The 8,609-nt window shown below is 28.7% G+C and overlaps 1 pseudogene; it reads right to left on the bottom strand.

Annotated features, from left to right (window-relative positions):
* Nucleotides 1-958: 958 nt before the first annotated feature.
* On the bottom strand, nt 959-2,475 carry LOC113559669 (annotated as a pseudogene).
* Between the last annotated feature and the right edge of the window lie 6,134 nt (nt 2,476-8,609).

Below are 8,609 nucleotides of genomic sequence, written 5' to 3'. Positions count from 1 at the left end.
CATCACACTACCTTCGATTTTATTGATACAAATCTTAATACTTATAAGTAGATGTCAATTATATTTAACAAAATATATAATAACTTTAATTAGTCCATGGTTTTTTCTTGAACATTGTTGTACATATTTATATATTCATAATATAATATAATATGACACAGCGGTCATTTGTATCACACTCTACACTACAATAGGGCTGACCCTATTGGATTATAAATTAACAAATAATTTATATTTTTAAAATAAATAACATCACAATGTTAGTAGCTACTCTTCAAATATACCGTCGTAGCTCGTATTTACACATACGCACGCCGCATAAAATATTATGCCTTCCAGTGCAAATATAATAATATTATTAAACTACACTATTGCTTAACACGAACCACATAATAGTATAATATACTTATTAAAGTCGTGACGAACAAGCATGGCGCACAGCATCTGCAACGAATGGCTTCTAACTAGTATATGGCTAATGTCTGATGTGGTTCACCTATAGCTGTGGTTAAAAAATAAACCACCGGGAGCGTGATATTACATCTATCTTTTCACAAGCCATCAGAATTGGATAATATTTTAATATAATCTTCATAATTCGATGTAAGGAAAAATGAAAAAAAATAAATAATTATACAACAAAAATAATAAGTTAATACATATTTGGCTCACAGCCGCATTGTCGACATCGCTATCGCCATTTGCCGTCGTCGTAATTGGGAAAAAATAATTAATACCTGCTAAAATACACAATATCAAACCCAATAAGAATGCATACTTTTATAATTCACTTTTAAAGGTGTTTTATGTGATAAACTTCCATAAACTAGTTATGAATTATTACGAAATAATATTATGTAAATTCCTTGTGATACTTTCGAACGTAGCATTTTATGTGTTTATAAGTTAATTAACAGATTGATCACCAGGGGCTATCTATTTCACAGTGTTAAGTACTTCAAACTTCTCTTCGGGCATAGGCGCATAGCTCATCATTTGCAAGCATTGCTGACTCTTCTTCCACTAACCATTTCAATATTTCACATCGTTTCGTTTTCAATGGCAGTTTTTGAAACGAAACCAACCTTACTGAAACTATTTTTCTTTTTTTTTTGGATTGCCAATTGCTGTCTTATCGTTACCTACATATTATTATTATTATTATATCATGGTTTAAGTAAGGAAAATGATAAGTATAAGTCTAATTATACAATTAATTATTTAGGGTTACCTTTTAGACGGCTCTTTTTTGGAATTCTAGGTGGTAGTATTGGTAACTCATTAAGGACAGACTCCTGAAGCTCTTTCAGTACAGACCCTTGAGGGTTATTCAGTACCAGATTTTGAGGCTCTTTTAGTACCAACTCTTGAGGTTCATTTAATACCAACACTTGAGTTCTCAGATTCTGTCAGTTCTGGTTTTAATTATATTTTTACCCACTTCAATTATTCGATTTTTTTTCCAATCATTTGCAATAAAGTTCAATAATTTCAAGCGTTTTTGAAACTCTGTTCCAGAAACCTCTGAAGCCAATCTTTTTGCTTGAACATATGCATGTTGAAATTTTTTGTGCTGATTATAAATACGTTTTTTTTTTGTGCTCACAGTAACAATATGAACACAGTTTTTCTCCATAATGTTGGACATAGTCATTGAAGGAACTACCATACATACATCTTGATAATACTTTCTAGTCCACCTAACTACGCATAACTCTGGACAGTACAAAGAGAGGTTATAAATCATCTTCAAACTGAATATGTGGTGGCACGGAAGACACATACTCGTTACGAATGAGCACTCACATATTGTTGTAGTAACGTTTAAGATACCTTCTCCAGAATTCACAACGCCTGTCATACTAATGTGTGATATAACTTTAACTTGATCTATTTTGTTTATTTGTGATTGCATTAAATTAAACGCATATGATATTAAATACCAAAAAAGTTGTTTTATTTCTTGAGTTAATCCAGCTATAAAACATGGAGTTTTAGAAAAGCATTCGATGACAATGTGGTCGCGTTCGGTGCGTAGCGTTACCATTAACATCTTTAACCCTATAAATAGATAAATAGAAATGTTATGCTATTATGTTGTGCTTAAGTAGATACCTTGAAATAATTGGTCTAATCTCAAATTGTTATTACTTGTGTAATTTTCTGATTAACATTTTCAAGTCTGATATTTGTTCAATTTCCTAAAATAATAAAGTAACAAATACATAACTGAGTCTCAAACCTAACCTGACAGTATTAACATATAGTAAAATTATACCTAGTCATAAATGTTGATTGGAAATATATAACCCATTATATTCTGTACTGTGCCAATTTTTGTTAAAGTAATCGATTACCGACTTTATATTCATACCTTCGATTTTTTTTATAAAGTCCATCATGGTGTATTGCATTTTTAGCATAAACAATACTTTGTATCATTTTCAAGCTATCAGTCTTTCTTCTACATGGCATCGGTTCCTTCGTAATCAACTAATGCTTGCAGTACAAAGTTTACAAATAAATATAAAATATTCAAATGATGCCTGGGTGAAATATGGTTTCAGTCACTGGAAAAATGGTCATATGGCTTTAGTTAAACATAAAACAACTTCTGCTCATATAATGGCATCATTAAAAATCAAACTAAAAGCATCTTGTTTAAGACTCTTACCATCATTAGTAGAAGAACATAATCAACAAGTATCCTTTTATAGAGAATTGATAAAACAGCTAATTGAAATAACAATCTATTTAGGACAACACAATCATTCATTCCTTCAGAGGCCACAATGAAAATAGGAAAAATAATATTAAAGATAATTTTAAAGATTTGGTTGTCTTACTGATTAAACATTCTCCTATATTGTTAGTGTACATGAACCAACTCAAAAGTAAAGGAAAAAAGAAAATTCTTTTATATCGTAGGCTTGCAAAATTTGTTAATAGAGTCTAATTTACATTATATATTATCGACTATTAAAACACAAATATTATCAGCTCGTTATTTTAGTATTAGTACTGATTCTACGTTAAATATTTCACAGAAGGAACAATTGTCTTTTGTAGTCGGGTATTTATTCAATTCCAAAATATATGAAAGGCTAATTGCATTATCTGAATCGTCAAATACTACAGGTCGGTCACTTTTTGAACTTTTTAAATCAGTTATGGAAAAATTTGGATTAGATTGGAGTCAAAATTTAATTGGACAGTCATATGACGATGTAGCAAATATGAGAGGACCATATAGTGGACTTCAAGCACATATTATCAAAGAAAACCCAAAAGCTCTTTATGTTTGGTGCCATGCACATTTTATCGTAAAAAGGAAAATAAGTTTTATAGTTACTATAATAGTATTAATTACCTTTACCATCAACAACTCTTTTTTAGTTGTAAAATTTAGTTTTTCATAAGATTGGCCTTTTTTTAAAGATTTTTTTCTTGAAAAATGTATTTTCCCCGTAGACATTAAAGAAGACATTGAACAGATATTGAAAAATGCAAAAATTCACTATCATTTCCAGTGGAAAGATGAGAATCTAAATAAACAAGATCAACTACTTATAACTCTTATGAAATTAAAACACAATTTTCCACATTTTGACTTGGTTACAAGATTCAAGTGTAGTAATGACACTATTACTAACCAGTGGCGGTTATAAGGGGGGGGCGATAAGTGGATCGCCCCCCCCCCTTGGTCCGTGTTTTTTTATAACAAATTATTGAAAGAAGCATTAATCATGGTACTATTTTTTTGTGTTTCTAATTTATAAAAATAGTATCAGCAATTTGTAAAGTTGTCTTGCGCAATATAATACGGTATATTTTTAAATAATTGTAGTACATTTTATTAATTTTTGTTATTATAGTATATGTACGTACTACGTAATATGTTATTCGGAACGTCGCGCGCGTGGCGCGTCGTTGTTTATATATGTAAATTGTATATATATATATGGCTGCTCGCTGCTAGGAATAATCTCAATAATGTAATAGATTTCCCATTCTGATATTACGATAATTTTAATATAAATCTAAAAATATAATAAACGCTGTATACTCATAGTATGGACTATGGTATATTGACTATGTTGTATACAACCCATTATAAGTGTGTCTGCACTCTGCGCTTGCACAGTCTATGTTCTTTATTTCACGTTCTCTGTGTTTATAATTTATATCGTGCTGTTGCCTGTTATAATATTATTATTATTACGTATAATAACTCTTTAAGTATGTCGTCAAATAATAATAATCGTATAACTAGTTATTTTGGAAGTGTTCAGAAAAAATGTAAATTACAATCTAATGAAGATGGTACAAAAGAGTCAGAAACCATTGCAATCTCAAATCCAACAAATACGAATTGTTTTGATACAAGTGAGTTAATTAATCCAATAGAAATTGAAAAACTTCATGATATTGAATTAGATATTGGAAATTTCATAACTCAAACTAACGCTATAAATGATTATTCGAAATCAGTCATCCTTCAACGAAGTAATGTTCCTAGTAATGATTTTCAATATCCATTTTCAATTCATACTAAAAAAGGTAAATCGGAAAAACGATTTTTAAGAAAAAATCACTTTGAAAAGTTTCCATACATTGAATTTTCAAAAATTAAGTCTGGTTTATTTTGTTAGGTTTGTGTTTTGTTTTCAACTTCAAACAAAGGGGGTATGCATAAAACAGAGCAATTAAAAAGCTTGGTTACTGAACCAGTAATTAAATTTGCAAAGCTATTAGGAAAAGATGGTATTTTAGAATTACACAATAATAATGGTTATCATAAAGATAATATACAACGAGCAAATTACTTTTTGAATACCTACATTCATCCTGAAAAAGAAGTTATCAATTTAGTAAATGATCAACGTAAAAAACAAATATTAGATAACCGTGAACGATTACGACCAATAATAAAAACGATTGTTTTCTTAGGCCAGCAAAATATACCGTTGCGTGGTCATCTTGATGATGGTTTTATTTATCAAGAAGATGGGGGAAAAGTTGATTCTGTCATTAATCAAGGAAACTTTAAAGAACTTCTTAAGTTTCGAATTGATGCTGGGGACCATTTACTTAAAAAGCATTTGAGAACTACTGGTGAAAGAGCTACTTACATAAGTAAACTAACGCAAAATGAAATAATCGAGTGTTGCAAACTAGAAATATTACATTTAATACTTTTAGAAGTAAAAGAAGCAAAATATTTTAGTATTCTATTTGATGAGACCACAGACTTATCTAACATTTCTCAAATGTGTTTAATTATTCGGTATATTTTACATGGAAAATCGTATGAAAGATTTTTAACATTTATCGATTGTCATAGCTATGTTTATAATAAACGAAAACACCAACAATTAGATGTTCATTTGGAAGACAACGATGAACCTCAAGAAATATTAAATAGTAAATTGGAACCTAAATTAACTGGAGAACTTTTGGGAAATACAGTCGTAAAACTATTGCAAGAATTAGAATTAGATTAAAATTACTGTGTAGGCATTGGGACCGATGGCTGTTCCGTTATGATATCTGCAGTCCGCGGCGCTGTCCAACAAATTAGAAAAATTGCTAAAAATGCAATACATAGTCCTTGCTCAAATCACGCCTTAAATTTAAGTATTTCAAAATCGTCTACTGTACAATCAATTCGCAACTGTGTTGGAGTAATAAAAGAAGTTACTTCTTTTTTTCATATATCTGCCAAACGTAATTACGTTCTTCAACAACATTTGACTAACCATAGAAAATTACATAATTTATGCGAAACACGATGGATAGAAAGGCACGACAGTGTATTGCATTTTAAGGAATCAATAATTGAAATTATTGACACTTTAACCGAAATATCTGGATGGCAGGATAATATTTCTTCTTCGAAAGCTAAAATGATGATATCTGCTATTTGTGATTTTGGTATTGTTATAATACTGAAATAAAATAAAATATCATATAACATAAACTAATAATAAAGAATAATATACATGGTAGAGAAATTAAAAACAATAGTTTTTCATATGAAATTTAAAAAAATACAAAATATATAATATAACAAACATAAAATGCCTAATTTATTAGTTTACAAATTATTAAAAATCGTCTTAATTGTTAAGACGTTTTTCAATGTTGTTTTTATAAAACAATATTATTGGCTACTCTAATGACAAAATGAACTAAACAAAATTATAAATAGAAAATCTATACATTTTTTTAGTAATTAGTATTTGCATTCCATACGAATGCAATCTTACACTTAAAAACTTCTTAACTAAAAGTATTATTAACAACATTTTATGGGGCCTATCAGATAAACAAATATTTTCAAAATTAAGTGTCTTAAAAATATTTCGATCAAGAACAAATTTATTATTAACATATACAATTATTTTATTTTCTAAATTTGGTATATTTATATTTTTCAAGTTATCAGTTAGAAACAAAAAGAAATGTTCTGCAGCAAGAATAATTTTGAATGAGCAATGGGATGAAAAAATTAATCCACCTTGGTTTTTAATAGACACAAATTTTGAATAAATTGGCTGCTGATGATAATTGTGTTCTCTAGAATTTGGACTCACGAGTGATTCAATGCAACTGTTGCAATCAATATGAAGTGACACTTGTCTTACTATATAACCTGTTATATAATACAGTATATTAGATTTGGCATCATCGACAATTGAGTTGGTAAAGTTTAATAATGTACTCCTATTAAGAACTTCTTCATCAATTTCATCAACATTGTCTATGTTACATACTATATCTTTCTTTTTACTCCATTTAAATTCGAGTAATGCTCCAAATACATCATTATCAAAATTATGACAATTACCATTTGATTTATTCTTAATTGCATTTTTCATGAGAATTTGTTTTAAAGCTATCTTAAATTGTAAAACATTAGGATTATTGTTTGCAACGAATGGTTGTCTAAATCGAGAAAATAAAGTTTCAATGTGGTCTTGTGATAACGAATAAGTTAATATATACTTATAATTTTGATTTTCTTCAAATAATAATTTTGCTATAGAGAATATTGATTTAATAGCTAACACAAAACCAATTACAAATGTCTGTTTAGAAGTTGTGTAAATATGACTAATGGTTTCATTATTATTTCTCAACTGCAATGTGAATAAATAATCTACTAGTGGAATAATTACTGATTCTAAATATTCTAAGTTGGAAGAAAATATGGAAGATTTAAAACCTTTTGCAAATGGATTTCTTGAATTTAAGAAATCAAACAGACGATCAATGTTTCGGCAAAATGTTATAGTTTCATCAAAATTGTGAAATCCATCCATATGAATATTTTTCATAAATAACAAAGCATCTGCTGTCGATGAACTCAACGTTTGAGCAGCTAATTTTACCTTCATCTTATTTTGGTGCCACATGAGCTTGACTCAATTTGTTACCTAATTTTAATGATAAATCTGATTGAATTTTAAACAAATTTTCAATATAGTCTCACATTTAACAACTCCATTATTTGTAATTATTACTTTAGTATTAGCTAAAGTATTACGTAGCAATTTTAACATGTGACAAGGGTCTGGTACAAAGAATACTTTCTCATTGGAAATAGGATGATTTATCCGACTTTTTAACGCGGTATATGATGATATATCTTGAAATTTACAGCCCAATATTTTCATAGAAGAAAAATTTGTGAAAGCTCCGTCACAGGTTATGCCCCAAACTCTCAAACTAGCAGTATGTGTTATTGACAAAGCAGATTTTATCAATTCAGCTTGGGTGACAGCATTAATTTTGTTTTGAAAAAAATATCCAATGGGATATTTCCATTTCTTTTTAAATTTACCAACATGATCATAAGTACTTTAGTAGCTGATATATTATTACCTTCTAAATTCAATTGACTACCATAATCAGAAAAACCCACAAATTGATTAGCTTTTTTATCCCAAATTATTTGTTTTTTGATAGCCATTGCATCTAAAACTAAATTACAGTCTTTATCATCTTTTGGTAATTGTTCAAGACAGGTCAACACTTCATGCAAAAACCCAGGTTCTCCGTTAACAGAGGATGTCCAGTTTCTAATGACCGATACATGTGGTAAACTCAAGATTGACCTAAATGAATACAATATAAATATAGTCAAATACAATAACAGCTTACATTTTTGTAAAGCATTATAAAATTCTAAAGCAAGCAAAAGTAACTTTACGTACATTTTACTATTAACAAAAATTGAGTGACTCACTCCTCATTTTAAATGTTTTTAGAAGAGTAATAATTATTATTTAGGTAGCCAGGGTTACGACTATAAATGCAAATATTGCATATTAATAATTTATAATCTATTATATCATTTATATTACCAACGTACATTTTACGATTATGTTTTATTTTTATTTATTATTATTTTTTCAAAATTAACTGACGGTTATCAGTGTCATTACTTTGTAATTGACAACTAATTCAACCATACGTAACAAAAAGTTTATCGTAAATTGGTGTATTTAACGAATAACGACGTTACCTATCAATAAAATGTATTTTTTAATACTTATAATATTATTTATAATTGTTCGCGCCGTATGTGGATTTTGAAATTCGCG

Source organism: Rhopalosiphum maidis, chromosome 3 (assembly GCF_003676215.2).
Source record: "Rhopalosiphum maidis isolate BTI-1 chromosome 3, ASM367621v3, whole genome shotgun sequence".
Lineage (NCBI taxonomy): Eukaryota > Metazoa > Arthropoda > Insecta > Hemiptera > Aphididae > Rhopalosiphum > Rhopalosiphum maidis.
The sequence above is the reverse complement of the archived record's forward strand: the minus strand, read 5'-3'. Positions and strand labels throughout refer to the sequence as shown.